Source organism: Tripterygium wilfordii, chromosome 13 (genome assembly GCF_013401445.1).
Source record: "Tripterygium wilfordii isolate XIE 37 chromosome 13, ASM1340144v1, whole genome shotgun sequence".
Lineage (NCBI taxonomy): Eukaryota > Viridiplantae > Streptophyta > Magnoliopsida > Celastrales > Celastraceae > Tripterygium > Tripterygium wilfordii.
The window spans coordinates 8,387,531-8,408,847 of record NC_052244.1 but is presented as its reverse complement, the minus strand read 5'-3'; the positions used below and the strand labels follow the sequence as shown (position 1 = coordinate 8,408,847).

At 39.3% G+C, this 21,317-nt stretch overlaps 1 pseudogene; it reads left to right on the top strand.

Moving 5' to 3' along the window:
- Positions 1–1,533: 1,533 nt before the first annotated feature.
- LOC120012514 lies at positions 1,534–20,610 on the top strand (annotated as a pseudogene).
- Positions 20,611–21,317: the final 707 nt, after the last annotated feature.

Sequence of the window (21,317 nt, the reverse complement as noted above, 5' to 3'; positions counted from 1 at the left end):
TCTCACGGACACACAAAAAAAAAGAGAGGAAGCCGTAAAAAAAAAAGAGGAGAAAAAAGAAAAAGCTAAGAAAGAAGAAAAAAGAGGGGAAAACCTTTCTTTGAGAGAGAACGCCACACCAAGGAAAGAGCAAAGAGAAGGGTTGTGAAGCCCGAAACCTCTCTTTGTTCTCTTTATCTGTCGACGACGTATACATAAGCCTTTTGATTTCTTCGTTTTGATCGGAAGTTGTATTATGTTGTTTATGTATCTATTTGTCTCGGTTATCTCTTCTTCTGTTGGCAACTCTGATAATTTCTCGATTAATATGTTAGTATGAGATTTACGTGCTCTTATGATTCGCTGTATTATTCGATGTATGTGAGGTCTTATCTTTCAAATTTGTGTTTTGTTTATGTATTTTCTTTCGTAGATCTACTATTGCTTGAGCATATGAGTATTACTATGTGTGCTGTTATCTATGGGGGTACAGTGCTCTGTATTTTGATGGATTACGTGTTATGTCAGGAGATTACCTATTTGTTTTGGTGCTCTTTGGGTGTGGGTTATACGTGAGAGACAAAGAGAAAGAAAGGGGAATTTAGTTTTCGTCTTTTCTTCCTTTAATTGCCTTTTATTCCATGTTCTTAGATTATCCTGTTGTACATCCTGTGGTTTGTGTTTTTGTTGTTCTTTAATTGCCTTTTATTCCATGTTCCTAGATTCTCCTTTGTATATCCCGTGGTTTGTGTTTTTGTGTTTTGATGATTTTTGAAGGAGAAGGAAAAAGAGCAAGAGAGAGGCGTACCGGGTTGGACTCTATTTGGATCGGAATTAATGAGAGCTTGAGTAATTTTAGGATCTTATTTGAGTTATTGCAATTTGTTTTCGGTTTTTATTTTTACGTATGTATATTTGGCCCTTATGTTGGGTAATTTATTCATATTGGCATGTATAATTTGGACATTTATTATTCGAATTTTTTTTATTTATTATGAGTGTATGAGTTTAAAATGGAATGTAGGCCATTTCAATTAAGGAAATCATAAGTTGATTCCCTGTATTTGGATTATGGGCCCTATTTGATTTCATTTATAAATTTGTCATAATTTGGCAATAATAATTTAAATTGATAGGTGACATTTTCTTAATAGATTATTTATACCGTAAGTTGGTGCTTAAAATTAAACCTACCGAAAGCTGGTAGTGTATTTTCATTAAACCTACCAAAAGTTGGTAGTGTATTTTTGTTAAGCCTACTAAAAGTTGGTAGTGTATTTCCCAAAAAAACTATCAAAAGTTGTTAGTATTATTTCAAACCTTTTTCCAAAACTATCATAAGTTGATAGTATTTTTCATACAAACTTTTTTTCAAAACAAGTATATCTTGCAAAGAGCAAGTTCCATGAGATAGTCATTAAATTAATTAGGGTAACCGTTCTTAAACGGGAGTTGTGGGGTGTCTAACACCTTCCCCACACTCAATCGATCCCCGTACCCCTTTTCTCTGGTTCGCAGGTCTTTACGATTTTCAATTGCACCTTAAAACAATTGATGACGACTCTAAACGTTTTTCATCCTCCATCGTCGGTCCGCGTCGTGACCCTTGTTTCGACATCTAGATATGCACTTTTAGACAAATCTGAATATATTGTAGAAAGTTTGGGTATGTTATTGATATGTGGCAAGTGTTTGTGGAACAAAAAAGAACAAATTTTTTAAAAAATCTTGATTTTTGTCTGATTTGAAGGTGAACAAGTCATTATTTGGGTTAAAAACAATTAGGCTCTCACTTAAAGTTGAGTCTTGTAGAAAATCAAAAAAATAGTGAAATCGATATATTGCGAGTAAAAATCGGAGATACTAACATAAAATTTCATATCTGTGAAAATTAGACCAATAGGGAAATTTCACTGTTCTGAGTATAGTGGAATTTCTTGTTGAGGGATCATATGTACTCCATTTGGTATAAAATCTCATATGAATATTATTAGTACATGCTTAACATGATTTATCATGAGTAAAATTGATTTTTTCAATTATGATGTCTATACGCCAATGCGCAAAAAGTATGAAACTCTCTTGTTTAAATGGGTGCTCTTTTTGATCATTTTTTTGCTATCGAAAGATATCGACAATGAGTCTCATGTAAAAGAGTTTTTTGTGTTGATTTTAGATATATAAAAAAGTTTAATCCGATATGTATTTTAAGAGAAAAAATATTTTGAAGTTTGTTTAAAGAAAAACAAACTGATAATATCAACATGACATCACAGAATAAAATAAAAAAATACACGTCTTATACTTTAATGGTAGAATCTTTAATTTTTATTTTAAGTAAGTTTGTACTTATTGGAGTATCAACGATTAAGTTAAGGAATTATTGTGTAATACTTTTAATGATGTCCTTATTGATCTACAAATAATAATATCAGCATGACATCACATAATTATGATTAACCAAGTACTTTCAATAAAGCTCTTTTGAGCTTACATGCAAATTGGAGACTTCTCCCGTACGGGTACAGAATACCATGAAGAAGAAGCTAGCGAAAATTTTGTAAAAAGATATTCATTATTTTATTTTATTTGTTTCGAAAAATTTTATTATGTCACTCTTTCGAATTTGACAATAACCATTTGGATGAAAACTAATTTTCTCAAGTGGGTGGTAAAGACCATTTTTATTTGGGGCGGCAACTATCCCGGTTTAAAGAAATTAAAACATTACAAGTGTTGGCCCAAAACTAAAATTAAAGCCAAAAATAATAAATATTGGATCAAACTGAATATTGACACAAAATGGACATGGAAAGCCCAATTCAGTCTAATTAAAAAAAAAGGATTGAGTTCAAGACCTGATTGGTATTTAACAAAAATGGATCTTAAAAAAAGTTATGTTCACAACAGACTTTAGACTCAACATGAATTCGGCCCATCAAAGGAAATAAAAGCCGAAGACAGATTTTGTAATATCCTGATATGATTTTTTACACTATTCATAGTATTTTGTCGCGTTGATCGAGGTGGAATGAACCGAGATTTGGGGAGAATAAAAATTAAATATGGAAATATTTTTCATAAATGGAGGATTTAAAAAGAAAATTTTTTGGACAAGAATCACCTTAATCGGAGTTAAATTGGATTAGTTATGTTGTTTTAAAGTTTAATACGTATATATGTTTTGTAAATGTACAATGGCATTTCTGTAAAAACTGTAGGGACTACAGTGAAGTTTTAAATTAATAAGTTAAATACCCAGCTTTTGTATTATTTGCAAATACACCCTCTTCTCTACACAACTCACACTCTCTCCTATTTCTCTCTTATACATAGGTCCTCCGGCGATCTACTGTTTTCTACGACAGTGAGCGACACCACCGGTACCAAAAGGAGAGCACAGTTGGTAGCAACATAACCCAAGTGGAATCACGTTGATCGGAGTTGTGGTTAAGGAACATCGGAGTTTGAAGTTTCCGGCCACCGTGGGGTGGTTGGAGGTGATTGGAGGTGGTTGATGTAGACTGTGGGCTCATATAGGAGCCCAACCTATTGGATATGGATTTATGATGGATGATATATATATAGACCGGGTACGTACCTGTAGACCGTCTGAGATGAGGTGCATCACAGGGGACGCTCTCTGGTGTAGGCTATGCTATCGAGATATCCGATCCTCATCCAGTTTCGGTGTGGACCTGGACTGGGAGACACCCTACGGGGATTAGGGTGGGTCCAGGGGTGGATTATGGATCATAGATTATGGATTATGGATTTTGGTGTACGGATTGGCCGGGGGTTTATGGTTACAGTGCTATATAGCCTTATCAGCTATCATATTACTTGATTGGATTGTCAATGATTGTATATTTATTGTACTGCATATTTTGCGTCATATTCCTGGATTTCCTTTTTTTTTTCCGGATGTAGGTGTTTCCTTTCTACGCCCTACTGAGCTTTGTGGCTCACCCCTCTTCTTTATTCCCTTTCAGGTGAGTTCGGTGCAGGTGATGGTGGTCAGTGACAGGTTGTGCGAGCTGATGTGTAGCCTCGAGCTGACTATTCTAGCAGGGCATGGATTTTGGTATTGTATTTTGTGTGTATTATACGGTTTAGTATCGAGTAGATATATTCTGCTGATCCACTGTTGTATATTTACTCTAGTGGTTTAGGTGGTTATTACTATTGTTATTACGTATGTTTATTTGGTTTAATTATCGGTTTGGGAACTGGTTCTCGGGATGGGGTGTCCCCTGCCGGTCACATCTCTGTAGATATAGGTATACTTCGATATACCTTAGGAGAGAGGGGCGTGACAATTTGGTATCGGAGCTGTAGGTTTAGAAACTTACAGTGGTTAGGTTACCTAGGTTTTCTCGTTGGCTACACATCATGCGCATCCCGGCTAACCTGGTGAGTTTTTATTTTTGGATTTATGCATACGTGTGTTATATTTTCCAGATATGGTGGACACACGTAGTACCTGGGCGTGAGGACTGGGACGGGGTAGGGGACGACGTGAGGCGAATGAGCCTCAGGGGGTAGATGAGGCGGGTGTGCCCGAGGTAGCCCCATTAGAGCGTGGGCGAGGACGGAGAGGTAGGGGTGCGAGACGTGGTAGAGGTGTGAGACATGGGAGGGGTAGGGGTAGCGACAGGTGGGGAGTGTATATAGACCCAGTGGATGATGTTGAGGAGGATCAGGAGGTACCACCGGTACAGCCGGTACCACAGGGGGTAGAGGCGGTAGTGACTACTTTACGACAAGAGGTCCGGGATGTTACTGAGTTGGTACGAGCTCTTGGGCAGACTGTTACGGGACTTGTGACGCAAATTGCCGCTCCAGCCCCAGCTGCATTACAGGCTCCTGTTGAGGTTCCAACACAGGTTCCAGTTTTGGATGGGTTACAAGAGGGTGTAGGACAGATTGTGGAGGCACAGGCAGCTCCTTTGGCGATTGATACTTCGATCAAGGAGCTAGCCGAGTTTCGGAAGACGAATCCTCCGGTTTATAGAGGAGTGATAGATCCAGTGGCAACAGAGGAGTGGCTTCGTCAGCTACGTAGGAAGATGACTTCCTTGCGAATTCCTGAGGAGATGAGGGCTTTATTAGCTGCAGAGTTCTTAGAGGGGGATGCTTTTATGGTGGGAAGTGATGACAGTTAGTCGGGGCAGGGAGGGTATGCCATGGGCAGAGTTTGAGACATTTTTTCTAGCATAGTATGTACCACAGACAGTGCGTGTAGCTAAAGCTAAGGAGTTTCTTGAGTTGATTTAGTCTCCGGACATGACAGTGACACAGTATCAGGCTCATTTTGAGGAGTTAGGGCGGTATGGGGAGGAGTGTATTTGCACCGAGGAAAAGAAGATACTGAGATTTAGGAGAGGATTGTCGCCAAAGATTTCACCTCATTTGGCAGCTCAGACTATCACCACCTATCGTGAGTGTATTGATAAGGCACTCGGAGTGGAGAGGACTTTGGTGGAGATTAAGGATTATTGGGATATTCACAAGAGGAAGCTTGAGAGCTCTACATCTGCTTCTGGCGAGAGTAGTCAGCACAGACAGAGGACTGATACCCGGGGGCAGCAGCAGAGCCAGGGGCAGGGTTCTCAGAGTCGGAGGCAGGGTTATTGAGGACTTAGGCAGGGACAGCAGGGTCCTAGACAGGTTCAGCAGGGGCAGAGACAGGGTCAGCAGGGGCAGAGATCAGACCAGCAGGGACAGGCTCTGAGGCGGGACCAGTAGCCTTAACACTGCTATGCATGTGGTCATGTGAGCCATATGCGTTGGGATTGTCCTATGGCAAACAACCCGTTATGTTTTCGGTGTGGTTTGCCAGGGCATACTAGGAGAGACTGTCCACAGGATGGAGGACCTGCATTGCCAGTACCTCGAGGTCAGAGGGCTCCAGCTCCAGTTCCAGTTCCAGCACCAGCATCGATTCTGGTATCGAGGGGTCCTGCAGGACGGGGTAGGCCACCAGTCCAGCAGCAGCAGGTTCAGAGAGGTGGAGTGTATGCACTTGGCCCTCATGCGGTACCAGCAGAGCGAGACCATTTGGGATATAGGTTTCTCTTATTCAGTTCTTGGGCACGTGTCTTGTTTGACACTGGTGCTACGCATTCATTTATTTCTGCATCATTTGATGAGGCATTGGGTTTAGAGATTACGGGAGTGGCGAGGAGATTTATAGTTGATTCACCCCTAGGACCAGGTACCGTAATTAGTGGTATCTGTAGGGACTGTGTGTTTAGTTTCACAGACCATGAGTTTAGAGCGGATCTGTTTGTGATGCCATTTACTGATTTTGATGTTATTCTTGGATTGGATTGGTTGACTGGGTGTGAGGCGATTATAGAGTGTGCTGAGAGGAGGATTACACTGACCACACCTACGGGGAGGGTTAGATTTCGTGGGACGAGACTTCTTCCGTGTCCACATTTTCTAGATAATCCTCAGTACACCGATTGTGTTATAGCAGGTTTGATTACTTCAGTGTCTAGGGAGGATTCTTCGACCCCTATACCGGTTGTGGAGCATTACATGGATGTTTTTCCTGATGATTTACCGGGGTTGCCACCGCAGAGGGAGATTGATTTTGTGATTGAGCTGTATCCGGGTACAGATCCTATTTCTATACCACCATACAGGATGGCACCAGCAGAGCTGAAGGAGTTAGACACTCAGTTGACAGCTTTACAGAAGTTGGGTTTTATCAAACCGAGCACTTCACCTTGGGGAGTACCTGTTCTGTTTGTGAAAAAGAAGGATGGTACGATGCGTATGTGTGTGGACTACAGACAGCTGAACAGGGTGACAGTGAAGAATAAATATTCATTACCAAGGATTAATGATTTGTTTGATCAGTTGAGGGGTAGCCATTATTACTCCAAGATTGATCTCAGATCGGGGTACCACCAGTTGAGGATCCAGGAGGAGGATATTCCGAAGACAGCTTTTCGCACACGGTTTGGCCATTATGAGTACTTGGTTATGCCATTTGGGCTAACCAATGCACCTGCAGTGTTTATGGATTTGATGCACAGGGTGTTTAGGCCGTATCTAGATCAGTTTGTGATTGTTTTCATTGATGATATATTGGTTTATTCAGCCACTGAGGAGGAGCATGTCAGACACTTAGAGATTGTATTGCAGACGCTCAGAGAGCATAGGCTGTATGCCAAGCTAAGTAAGCGTGAGTTTTGGGTGACTCAGGTGAAATTTTTAGGGCATGTGATTTCTCAGGAGGGTATAGCGGTGGATCCAGCTAAGGTAGAGGCAGTGGTGGCATGGAGGAGACCGAAGAATGTGGGAGAGATTCGCAGTTTCCTGGGATTAGCAGGTTACTATCGACGTTTTATCGAGGGGTTCTTGCGGCACCGATGACGCAGTTGACCCGAAAGGATACTCCATTTGTATGGACAGAAGAGTGTGAGCAGGCTTTCCAGGAGTTGAAGACTCGGCTCACATCACCTCCAGTGTTGGTGATACCAGACAGAGGTATTGGTTATCAGGTGTATTGTAATGCTTCAGGAGTTGGATTGGGTTGTGTTCTGATGCAGCAAGAGAGGGTGGTTGAATATGCTTCACGTCTATTGAAGCCTCACAAGTGGAATTATCCTATGCACGATTTGGAGTTGATTGCAGTGGTGTTTGCACTTAAGCAGTGGAGATATTATCTTTATGGGGAGAGGTTCGAGGTATTCTCGGATCACAGGAGTCTTCGGTACTTGTTTACTCAGAGGGATCTAAACCAGAGACAACGCAGATGGATGGAGTATCTGGAGGACTTTGATTTTACCTTACAGTATCATCCAGGCAAGGCCAATGTGGTGGCTGACACCTTGAGTAGGAGATTGATTGCAGCTCGGTTGGCTATCCGGGAGTTTAGGTTGGTGGATACACTTATCCTGTGCACGATTTGGAGTTGGTTGCAGTGGTGTTTGCACTTAAGTAGTGGAGATATTATCTTTATGGGGAGAGGTTCGAGGTATTCTCGGATCACAGGAGTCTTCGGTACTTGTTTACTCAGAGGGATCTAAACCAGAGACAACGCAGATGGATGGAGTATCTGGAGGACTTTGATTTTACCTTATAGTATCATCCAGGCAAGGCCAATGTGGTGGCTAACGCCTTGAGTAGGAGATTGATTATATCTCGGTTGGCTATCCGGGAGTTTAGGTTGGTGGACACACTTAGTCAGTATCGACTGGATATGGAGGAGCGTGGAGACGTATTGAGGTTACGGAGTTTGATTGCTCGTCCGGCACTTGTACATCGAGTGTTGGATGCACAGTTGGGGGATGCATTATTTGATGACGTTGAGGATATGGAGGGATGGGTCAGAGGCATTGATGGTGGAGTTAGATTTCGGGGTAGATTAGTGGTTCTAGAGGATACAGAGTTACGAGAGGAGATACTTCGGGAGGCACACTACTCACGATTTGCGATGCATCCTGGTGTTACCAAGATGTATCGAGATTTACGGAGGCAGTATTGGTGGAGTGGCATGAAGAGAGATGTGGCACAGACTGTGACCTGAAGTCTTACCTGTCAGCAGGTAAAGGTTGAGCATCGACGACCTGCAGGATTGCTGCAGCCGCTTCCATTACTTGAATGGAAGTGGGAGCATATTGTTGAATATATATGTTTGAGTGATTACAAAAGCATGATTGATTGAACTTTGATCTATTGATTGTGTTGAGAAACTACCCGATTAGTTTAGGAATTCAAGACTTATATTAAACTAGTTCAATTGTGCTTATTTGATGATTTGATTATTGAACTAACATGGACTAACATTGCAAGAAGCCCTAATAAGGCTTACATAGCATATCTTGAGTTTAATTGTGTGTAGGATGATCAAGTTGGCCATGTATCAACATGGTGACCTTAACCGAACTGTAATGAAGACTTAATCAGTGTCAAACATGATTAAGAAAGTCAATTTCGTGGTCAACATAAGTCAAGTTTGCCAAAGATGTCTTGGAGCATAATTGGGATCAATTGAAGTAAAATTAACTTTCTAGTCAAAGTCAGAATCGACGGACGTGACGTGGCAGCTGACATGGCATTGTTGACATGGCATTAATGACATGGCATTGATGACATGGCAAAGAAGACAAGTTAACCATAGTTACATCTTAACTAGAAGACTTGGAGCCAAAAAGAGAAGAGAAGGAAAAGTTAATTTGAAAAGAGGAGACAAGAGGTACAACAAGTCTTATGACAAGTTTTTCTCTTCACATGTGTGGGAAGCTTTATTTCAAAACCATTTCTCTTTCCCACCAAGACACTCCATATCCAATGGATCATATTCTCTCTACATCAAAATCACATTTTAATCCAATGGCCAAAGATTCAAGCTTTATTCTTATCTCTCCTACTTTACATCCTATGGCCAAAATTGAATCTTCATTTGATCCAAAGGCCATCATTTATTCCACCTAAGAGACAAACTTTTCTCAAGTCAATTGTTGTATCTTTCAAGATGCCTCTAAAGTCTATATCCATCCAAAAGCCATGATTTACTCCACCTAAAAGACAAACTTTTCTCAAGTCAATTGTTGTATCTTTCAAGGTGGCCTCCAAAGTCTATATCCATCCAAAAGCCATTATTTCTTCCTACCAAAAGAGACTTGTTGTAATCATTTTCACACTTCTCTAAGCCTTCTAACGTCTATAATGATCCAAGGGTCCATATCTTTCATATCAATCCAATGGCCCTCATTTCATGAGCTTACACTCCACAATTTTCTATAAAAACTAACTCTTTGTCTATGGTGCATAGACTTGGCCGAAAATTACTCTTTCTCTCTTAAGTGTTCTTCATCTTCTAAGCTTTCATCCTTTCACTCATTCATTCCTTGATTACATACTTGATTTTGAAAAGAGATCATATACACTAGCCAAGCAAAGCTTTATTGTTACTCTTGAGCCTTTCTTACTTGATTCTTATCTTTTCCTCAAGAGCCATTTTCTTACTTGAACAATCTGATTTCCAGAACATAAATTGAGCCTAAACACTTCCATATGTAGCTACTCAAAGAGCCATACCTTGAGCTTAAACTACTTCTCTACCCGGCTGTCATAAAGAGCCTATTTGAGAATTCAACTTGTTGATTTGTGTTCTCGGTGAGACCGAGGTGTATTGTTGATAAGAGTTTGTGTGGTGAGCTATAAACCACACGGTGTGTAAAGTTTGGTGTTTGAGCTACAAAAACACTGGTTGTATGAGTTCCGCTTGACTCGGTTGAACAAGCTATAGTGGAGTGTTTGAAATTCCCAATTGGGACTTGGGGAGTGGAGTAGGCTTGGGTTAAGCCGAACCACTATAAATCTCTTTGCCCTCTTTACTTTACAGTAATTTCATTTTAGCATATCATACTTGCATTGCATACTTGAAATTGGACATCTAGGGTGATAGAATCAAGCTTGTGCATACATTTGTTGAATCTGATTTTGTGCTTCATTACAACTTGTTTTGGTGTGTGATATTCATTTTGATCATTTGACTTGATTCTTGTTGTTAAGTTTGATTTATGTGATTATCTTTGCATACATTTATATTCAACTTATTTAAATTGCTTCCGCTTAGGGTGAAACTCAATTGAAACAAAAAAGAGGTGACTTAGTCTAAATTTGATTAAGATCACAATTCACCCCCCCTCTTGTGGTGCCATCCGATCCAACAAGTGGTATCGGAGCTTGTGTTCCCTTGCATATAGAAGTAATTTTCTTGTGCATTATTAGTGATTTATATGATGGCATCTACTAGTGGTAGACATGATCATGTGTTAGAGGGTCAATCTAGTGGTAGACCTCCATTCTTTAATGGAGAAGACTATGACCATTGGAAGATGAGAATGAAACTTTATTTCATGTCTCTTGATATTGATTTGTGGTATGTCATAGAGGATGGACCTTATGAGCCTACCATCACCACCAAGATCGGTGATGTCGAAAAAGAGATTTCAAAACCTAGGGATAAATGGGATGATAATGATAAGAAAAAGATTTCTTTGAATGCTAAAGCTATGTCTATTTTATTTAATGCATTGAATTCAATTGAAGCTAAACATATTTCTACATGCATTTCGGCTCAAGATATGTGGACTAGGTTAGAGATGAAGCATGAGGGAACTAATCAAGTAAAGGAGTCTAAGATTAACATGCTCATGCATTCATATGAATTGTTCACTATGTTTCCACATGAGTCTATTACCGATATGGATATTAGACTAACCAAAATCCTGAATTCTCTTGAATCTTTAGGGAAGACATTCTCCAATCAAGAAAAGGTGCAAAAGTACTTGAGAAGTCTTCCGGAAGCATGGGATGCCAAAGTGACTGCCATCCAAGAAGCTAAAGATCTCAAAATTTTGAAGTTGGATGAGCTTGTAGGATCACTTCTAGTATATGAGACAAACTTGAAGGCAAGAGAAGCTCAAAAAGAGGACACCAAAAAGAAGAGCATTGCCTTTGCCTCCAAGGTTGATAGTGGAGATGATTTGAGTGATGAGGAAGTAGCCTTAATGACAAGGAGGTTCAAGAGATACTTGATAAACAAGAAGAAGCAAGGTGGTAGACCTTTTGGCCACTCAAAGAGGGACAACTTCAAATCTGGCCGTGGGGATCAAAGCGACTCCAAAGGGAACCATGAGGAGCAAGACAAAGATTTGAGGTGCTTTGAGTGTGGCAAGAAGGGGCACATGAAGTATGAGTGTCCAAAGAAGAAAGATAAGAGCAAGGAGCAATCCAAGAGAGCCTTCAAAGCTACTTGGAGTGATTCGGACTCCGAAAGCTCTTCAAGTGAGGATGAGTTTGCTAGATTTTGCTTGATGGCCAAAGGAAACTCATCCGATCCGGATGAGGAGGTAAATTCTTTTGATCATGATGATGATGATGTGTCTATTGATGATTTGCTTTCCTTACTCAATGACATGAATGCTAAGAATAGGAAAATGCATAAGGAAAAGAAACAATTAAAAAATGAGATTGATTGTTTAAATGCTAAGGTAGAAGAGCATGAAAAGACCATTGATGATCTAAATGCTAAATGTGATGAAAAGTGCGATATGCTTGCTGCCATGTGTGCTAGTAATATATCTAAGTGTGATCATGAACCCTTGATTGAAGATTTGCAATTTAAACTTAGTACCTTGCAAGAAGAGTATGATGATTTGAAATTGATTGCTATTGTGCCTAATGAGAACCAAGAGTCACATGATGACTCTATTGTTCAAAATGAATTAGATGCTTTGAAATTAAGATATGAGGATCTAGAGAAATCTTTCTCAAAGTTTAGTGTGGGATCTTCTAGACTTGATTCACTCTTATCATGCCTTAGACAATCTTTGGACAAATCGGGTTTAGGTTATGTTGGTGATGATGTAAAATTGAAGAAATGTGATATGCATGATATTTCTACATCTTTTGTATCACATGGATATTTGCATTCCTTGAATGACATGAAGGAGGATTGTTTTCCTAAGAAAATGATTTTTTCACCTCCTAACTACAATGCTTTGAATGATATGCATGCTAGTACTTCGAAATCACATCATGAACATGTATCATTTGTCCAATCCGTGAGACATAGGCCTATTCCCATTAGGGGTGTGCCAAATCAGCCTTGGAAGAAGGATATCAAATCTGGTCCCAAGAGACCCGTACGGTTTCCTAAGAAATTAGGGCAACCCATAAGGTATTCTAGGGCTCCTAGAGCTCCACAAGGCTCTATGTATGCTAGCACTTCATTTCATTCTTCAAATGATGCATATATGCATAACTTGAATGCCAAAGTTTTTCCAAAGTTTCAATATGTATTTGGCAAGAAAGTTAAGCAAATGTGGGTTCCAAAGGGAACCAAGATTCTTGATGCCAAGATTCTTGATGCTAACCTCCTAGGACCCAAAAGAAATTGGGTACCTAAAGCGAGTTAAACTAATGTAGGTGTTCTTGAAAATCAAAAGTTCTAAGGCTTCCAAGTGGTACTTGGATAGTGGTTGCTCAAGACACATGACCGGGAACTCAAGTTCTTTTTCTTCTCTCAAGAAGTTCTCTAATGGTGGTCATGTGACTTTTGGTGACAACAAGAAGGGTAGGATCCTTGGTCAAGGATCCATAGGTGATGTATCCTCTTTCTCTATCTCTAATGTGCAATTAGTTGATGGATTGTCTTTTAACCTTCTTAGTATTTCTCAATTGTGTGATGGTGGCTTGCGCATATGTTTTGATGATTCAAAGTGTGAGCTTTTAAATGCCATGAACGAATGTGTGCTTGTAGGAAAAAGAGATGGTAATGTGTATTCTATTAATTTGAAAGACTTGAATGATTGCAAGCTTAAATGTTTGATTTCCAATGTTAATGATGTGAATATATGGCATAGAAGATTAGGACATATAAGAATTTCTACAATTGAAAAATTGGTTTGAAATAATCTTGTTAGAGGCATACCTTCTTTGAACTTTGACATGTATGATGCTTGTGAGCCTTGCATTAGAGGAAAGCACACTAGGGAGTCTTTCAAGTCTAAAAACCAGATTTCAACTACTAGGGTTTTAGAACTTTTGCATCTTGATTTGTTTGGTCCAAGTCGAGTAAAAAGTCTAGGTGGTAGATCCTATGCCTTTGTGATTGTTGATGACTATTCTAAATATACTTGGGTGATTTTCCTTGCACATAAACATGAGACCATTCATGAGTTTTCAAAACTAATCAAGAGGCTTCAAAATGAAAAGAACATAAGCATTAGCAAGATTAGAAGTGATCATGGAGGAGAATTTGATAATCATGCATTTATTGATCTATGTGATGAATATGGCATTAGACATGATTTCTCTTCACCTAGAACACCCCAACAAAATGGGGTAGTAGAAAGGAAAAATAGAACTTTGCAAGAAATTGCTAGGACTATGCTTTGTGAACATGATTTGCCTAAGTTCTTGTGGGCCGAGGCCATTAATTGTGCATGCTATGTTACAAATAGGTTGTCTATTAGAAAGAAGATAAATAAGACACCTTATGAGATTTGGAATGATAGAAAACCTAAGGTTGACTATTTTAGAGTTTTTGGTTGCAAATGTTATGTACTAAACACTAAGGATGACTTAGATAAATTTGATGTAAAATCTACTCCTTGTGTATTTGTTGGGTATGCTTTAACTTCTAGAGCTTATAGAGTTTACAATCCAAAGTCTAGGAGAATAGAAGAGTTCATTCATGTTAAATTTATTGAAACTCTTGCATTTGACCCTTTGCTTGAGAATGATGAGATTGAGTTAGGTTTGGAGAAGTTGAGCTTAAAATATGATAAAGATGACTCTCCTACACCTAAAGATGATGATCCAAGCAAAGAGGGAGAAAATGAGCACAAGGAGATACAAAATAGTGATGCACCCGTGGGCTTGGAAGAAAGTGACGTTGCACCCGTGGCCTCCAATAGTGAAACTACAGCTCCTACATCATGGCTGCAAGTGAAGGACAAACACAAGCATCCCAAACAACTCATAATTGGCGATTTGTGTCAAGGGGTAAGGACTCGTAGATCTCACTTAGCTCCTAATAATGGTGATATGCATGCTAATGTGGTAGATAATGTGACTGCAGATTTAATGAATACTGCTTTGATTGTTGATGTGCATGGTTCTTATGCCTTAATTTCTCAAGTAGAACCTAGAAACATTGATGATGCTTTGCTTGATGATAAATGGATTATTGCTATGCAAGATGAGTTGAATCAATTCACTAGGAATGAAGTTTGGCATCTAGTTCCAAGACCTAAAGACCAAACCATAATTGGAACTAAATGGGTGTTTAAGAACAAAATGAATGAAGATGGTGAAGTTATTAGAAACAAGGCTAGATTGGTTGCACAAGGGTACAACCAAGAAGAAGGGATTGACTATGAAGAAACATTTGCCCCCGTAGCTAGGTTAGAAGCTATTAGGTTGCTTATGGCATTTGCATGTTTGAAAGGTTTTAAACTTTATCAAATGGATGTCAAAAGTGCATTTTTGAATGGTTTTATCAATGAGAATGTGTATGTAAAGCAACCACCTGGATTTGAAGATCCTAACTTTCCAAACCATGTTTATAAATTGACAAAAGCCTTGTATGGTTTAAAACAAGCACCTAGGGCATGGTATGATAGACTTTCCTCATTCTTAATTCAAAATGGTTTTAAAAGAGGAAGAATTGATAGCACTTTGTTCTTAAAGGAAAAAGGTCATGACATGATTATTGTTCAAATATATGTAGATGACATTATATTTGGTGCTACTAATGAGGCTATGTGCAAAGAGTTTGAGTCTTGCATGAAAAATGAATTTGAGATGTCTATGATGGGTGAACTTACATTCTTTTTAGGGCTGCAAGTTAAACAAACTAAGAAAGGTATACATATTAGTCAAACTAAATATATTCATGATATGCTTAAAAAGTTTGGTTTTGATTCTTTGAACCCTTCTCCTACTCCCATGAGTGTGACAACTAAACTTGAAAAAGATGAAGATGGACAACCTTATGATTCTAAAATGTATAGGTCCATGATTGGTTCACTTTTGTATTTGACCTCTAGTAGACCCGACATTATGTTTAGTGTATGCATGTGTGCTAGATTTCAAAGTCAGCCTATGCATTCTCATTTCCTAGCGGTTAAGAGAATATTTAGGTATCTTAGGCATACATCAACTCTTGGCTTATGGTATGACAAAAATTCATTGTTTGATTTACATGCATATAGTGATGCCGACTTTGCTGGATGTAAGATAAATAGGAAGAGTACTTCGGGTACATGCCAATTCCTAGGGAGTATGCTTATCTCTTGGTTCTCCAAGAAACAACCTTGTGTTGCCTTATCTACCACCGAAGCCGAATATATGGCTATAGGGAGTTGTTGTGCTCAACTCTTATGGATTAGACAACAACTAAATGATTTTGGACTTAAATTGAAAGATATTCCTATATATTGTGATAATACTAGTGCCATTAGCCTTTCTAAAAATCCGGTGCATCATTCTAAGGCTAAACATATTGAAATTAGGCATCATTTTATTAGAGACCATGTGACTCAAAGGACAATTAAATTAGATTATGTGGACACAATGAACCAACTTGCGGACATACTAACGAAACCTCTAAACCAAGAGAGATTTGAATTTTTAAGAGGTAATCTTGGCATGAGAATGATTCCTTGATATGTGTATGAATTTTATGCATTGCTTATATTGAACACCTTTTGGATGCATTTACAAAATAAAGGGGGAGAAATATACTTTGAACTTTAAAGTTTGGTATGCATAGGTTAAGGGGGAGGAACTTGAATGTCATATTGTATAGACTTTGCTTATTGATACTTTACTTGTCTTGAATTGCAATTCCCTTGTGTTTATTGAAACATATGCTTATAGGAAGTTTATTTGTGTGAAGCATAATGTGAGGGGGAGAGTTTCTCATGTGAATTAAAGAAAATAGCTCAAAGTTACATAGGTTATTTTGTAATCATCAAAAGGGGGAGAATGTTGAATATATATGTTTGAGTGATTACAAAAGCATGATTGATTGAACTTTGATCTATTGATTGTGTTGAGAAACTACCCGATTAGTTTAGGAATTCAAGACTTATATTAAACTAGTTCAATTGTGCTTATTTGATGATTTGATTATTGAACTAACATGGACTAACATTGCAAGAAGCCCTAATAAGGCTTACATAGCATATCTTGAGTTTAATTGTGTGTAGGATGATCAAGTTGGCCATGTATCAACATGGTGACCTTAACCGAACTGTAATGAAGACTTAATCAGTGTCAAACATGATTAAGAAAGTCAATTTCGTGGTCAACATAAGTCAAGTTTTGCCAAAGATGTCTTGGAGCTTAATTGGGATCAATTGAAGTAAAATTAACTTTCTAGTCAAAGTCAGAATCGACGGACGTGACGTGGCAGCTGACATGGCATTGTTGACATGGCATTAATGACATGGCATTGATGACATGGCAAAGAAGACAAGTTAACCATAGTTACATCTTAACTAGAAGACTTGGAGCCAAAAAGAGAAGAGAAGGAAAAGTTAATTTGAAAAGAGGAGACAAGAGGTACAACAAGTCTTATGACAAGTTTTTCTCTTCACATGTGTGGGAAGCTTTATTTCAAAACCATTTCTCTTTCCCACCAAGACACTCCATATCTAATGGATCATATTCTCTCTACATCAAAATCACATTTTAATCCAATGGCCAAAGATTCAAGCTTTATTCTTATCTCTCCTACTTTACATCCTATGGCCAAAATTGAATCTTCATTTGATCCAAAGGCCATCATTTATTCCACCTAAGAGACAAACTTTTCTCAAGTCAATTGTTGTATCTTTCAAGATGCCTCTAAAGTCTATATCCATCCAAAAGCCATGATTTACTCCACCTAAAAGACAAACTTTTCTCAAGTCAATTGTTGTATCTTTCAATGTGGCCTCCAAAGTCTATATCCATCCAAAAGCCATTATTTCTTCCTACCAAAAGAGACTTGTTGTAATCATTTTCACACTTCTCTAAGCCTTCTAACGTCTATAATGATCCAAGGGTCCATATCTTTCATATCAATCCAATGGCCCTCATTTCATGAGCTTACACTCCACAATTTTCTATAAAAACTAACTCTTTGTCTATGGTGCATAGACTTGGCCGAAAATTACTCTTTCTCTCTTAAGTGTTCTTCATCTTCTAAGCTTTCATCCTTTCACTCATTCATTCCTTGATTGCATACTTGATTTTGAAGAGAGATCATATACACTAGCCAAGCAAAGCTTTATTGTTACTCTTGAGCCTTTCTTACTTGATTCTTATCTTTTCCTCAAGAGCCATTTTCTTACTTGAACAATCTGATTTCCAGAACATAAATTGAGCCTAAACACTTCCATATCTAGCTACTCAAAGAGCCATACCTTGAGCTTAAACTACTTCTCTACCCGGCTGTCATAAAGAGCCTATTTGAGAATTCAACTTGTTGATTTGTGTTCTCGGTGAGACCGAGGTGTATTGTTGATAAGAGTTTGTGTGGTGAGCTATAAACCACACGGTGTGTAAAGTTTGGTGTTTGAGCTACAAAAACACTGGTTGTATGAGTTCCGCTTGACTCGGTTGAACAAGCTATAGTGGAGTGTTTGAAATTCCCAAGTGGGACTTGGGGAGTGGAGTAGGCTTGGGTTAAGCCGAACCACTATAAATCTCTTTGCCCTCTTTACTTTACAGTAATTTCATTTTAGCATATCATACTTGCATTGCATACTTGAAATTGGACATCTAGGGTGATAGAATCAAGCTTGTGCATACATTTGTTGAATCTGATTTTGTGCTTCATTACAACTTGTTTTGGTGTGTGATATTCATTTTGATCATTTGACTTGATTCTTGTTGTTAAGTTTGATTTATGTGATTATCTTTGCATACATTTATATTCAACTTATTTAAATTGCTTCCGCTTAGGGTGAAACTCAATTGAAACAAAAAAGAGGTGACTTAGTCTAAATTTGATTAAGATCACAATTCACCCCCCCTCTTGTGGTGCCATCCGATCCAACACATATCACTATGGATTTTGTAATGGGTTTACCTATGACTCCGCGGAGACATGATGCAGTTTGGGTTGTTGTGGATCGGTTGACAAAGACAGCTCATTTTATGCCTATTCGTCAGACATATTCGATTGAGTCATTGACGAGATTATATGTACGGGAGATAGTCCGATTGCATGGGGTACCGTTGAGTATTATATCTGATCGGGATCCCAGGTTTACTTCACGGTTCTGGGGCAATTTTCAGGATACGCTGGGGACAAAACTGAACTTTGGTACAGCTTTTCATCCTCAGACTGATGGGCAGAGTGAGCGTACTATTCAGATTTTGGAGGATATGCTTCGGGCTTGTGCGATAGATTTTCGAGGAGATTGGGAGACTCATATTCCTTTAGTGGAGTTTGTGTATAATAATAGCCACCAGAGCAGTATTCAGATGGCACCGTTTGAGGCATTATATGTGAGACCTTGTAGATCATCGTTGTGCTGGTCTGAGGTTGGAGACAGACCGTTATTGGGGTCCAGAGATGGTGCAGCAGACTACTGAGGCGGTGACAGTGATTCGGCGACAACTTCAGACAGCTCAGTCACGTCAGAAGAGTTACGCGGATAGGAGACGTAGACCTCTAGAGTTTCAGGTGGGGGATCACGTGTTTTTGAGGGTTAGTCCGAAGCGAGGGGTACAAAGATTTGGGAGAGCGGGAAAGTTAGCTCCGAGGTTTATAGGACCATTTGAGATTTTGGAGAGGGTAGGGACGGTAGCTTATCGGTTAGCGTTACCCCCACAGTTGTCAAGGGTACATGGTGTATTTCATGTGTCTATGTTACGGAGATACCATAGGGACCCTTCTCATATATTAGATTGGTCTACCTTGGAGATTGGAGAAGACACTACTTTCGAGACACGTCCTATTAGAATTGCTAATAGACAGGAGAGGCGATTACAGTCGAAGACAGTACCCTTGGTTAAGGTGATATGGCAGCATTACGGAGTGGAGGAGACGACTTGGGAGTTGGAGTCGGATATGCAGACTAGATTTCCGGATTTATTCACTACCTAGGTATGATTTTAATTTCGGGGACGAAATTCTCTTAAGGGGGAAGGATGTAATATCCTGATATGATTTTTTACACTATTCATAGTATCTTGTAGCGTTGATCGAGGTGGAGTGAACCTCGATGATTGTGAACCGGGATTTGGGGAGAATAAAAATTAAATTAAGATAAAAATCTGGAAATATTTTTCATAAATGGAGAATTTAAAAAGAAAATTTTTGGGACAAGAATCACCTTAATGAGAGTTAAATTGGATTAGTTATGTTTTTTTAAAGTTTAATACGTATATATGTTTTGTAAATGTACAATGGCATTTCTGTAAAAACTGTAGGGACTACAGTGAAGTTTTAAATTAATAAGTTAAATACCCAACTTTTGTATTATTTGCAAATACACCCTCTTCTCTACACAACTCACTCTCTCCCCTATTTCTCTCTCTTATACACGGGTCCTACGGCGATCTACTATTTTCAGAGACAGTGAGCGACACCATCGGTACCAAAAGGAGCTCACAGTTGGCAGCAACATAACCCAAGTGGAATCACGTTGATCGGAGTTGTGGTTAGGGAGATATCGGAGTTTGAAGTTTCCGGCCACCGTGGGTTTCTTTGGTCGATCCCGCCGATTCTGGCGACGGTTTGGCTTGATTCAGGTACCTATGAGTTTATCTCTTCAAGCTCTTCAATTTGGTGTGTGGTTTGGTCGGTTTTGGTGGCCGGATCGCCGGTGACACCAATGGGTTAAGTTAACCCGAGTCTGGGCGAGTTGACTCGGTTGATTGGTGTGTTGACCGTTTTGACCCGGTTTGACCCGCTTATACACTGTTTGACCCGGTTTGACCGATTTTACATTGTTTGACCCGGTTCGATACTGTTTGACCGTTAACCGTAGTTGACCGAACGTATTTTCACTGGATTTTCGTATATCATGTTTTTCGGTGTAGACGGTGACCCCGATTGAGATTCAGAGCGAGTTGACTTTCGGAGTCAGGGGTTAATCAGGGACGCATGCTTGGTATTGGCATTCCGATTTCCAGGTAGGGGTTTCCTTATCTCTTACTTGTGATTCTAGAGTTCCGGTTTCACGGACTCTTATTATATGGTGGTTTTGTCGGTTTCCGAGGGTGGAAATACGACTTGTTATATGTTTATTTATATTTCTAGTTGATTATGATTATTGGTTTGTTTTTAGGAGTGGGGTGGTTGGAGGTGATTAGAGGTGGTTGATGTAAACTGTGGGCCCATATAGGAGCCCAACCTATTGGATATGGATTTATGATGGATGATATATATATAGACCGGGTACTTACCTGTAGACCGTCTGAAATGAGGTGCATCACAGGGGACGCTCTCTGGTGTAGGCTATGCTATCGAGATATCCGATCCTCATCCAGTTTCGGTGTGGACCTGGACTGGGAGACACCCTATGGGGATTAGGGTGGGTCCAGGGGTGGATTATAGATCACAGATTATGGATTTTGGTGTGCGGATTATGGATATTCGGAGGCCGGGGGTTTGTGGTTACAGTGCTATATAGCCTTATCAGCTATCATATTACTTGATTGGATTGCCAATGATTGTATATTTATTGTACTGCATATTTTGCGTCATATTCCTGGATTTCCTTTTTTTTTTTCCAGATGTAAGTGTTTCCTTTCTACGCCCTACTGAGCTTTGTGGCTCACCCCTCTTTTTTATTCCCTTT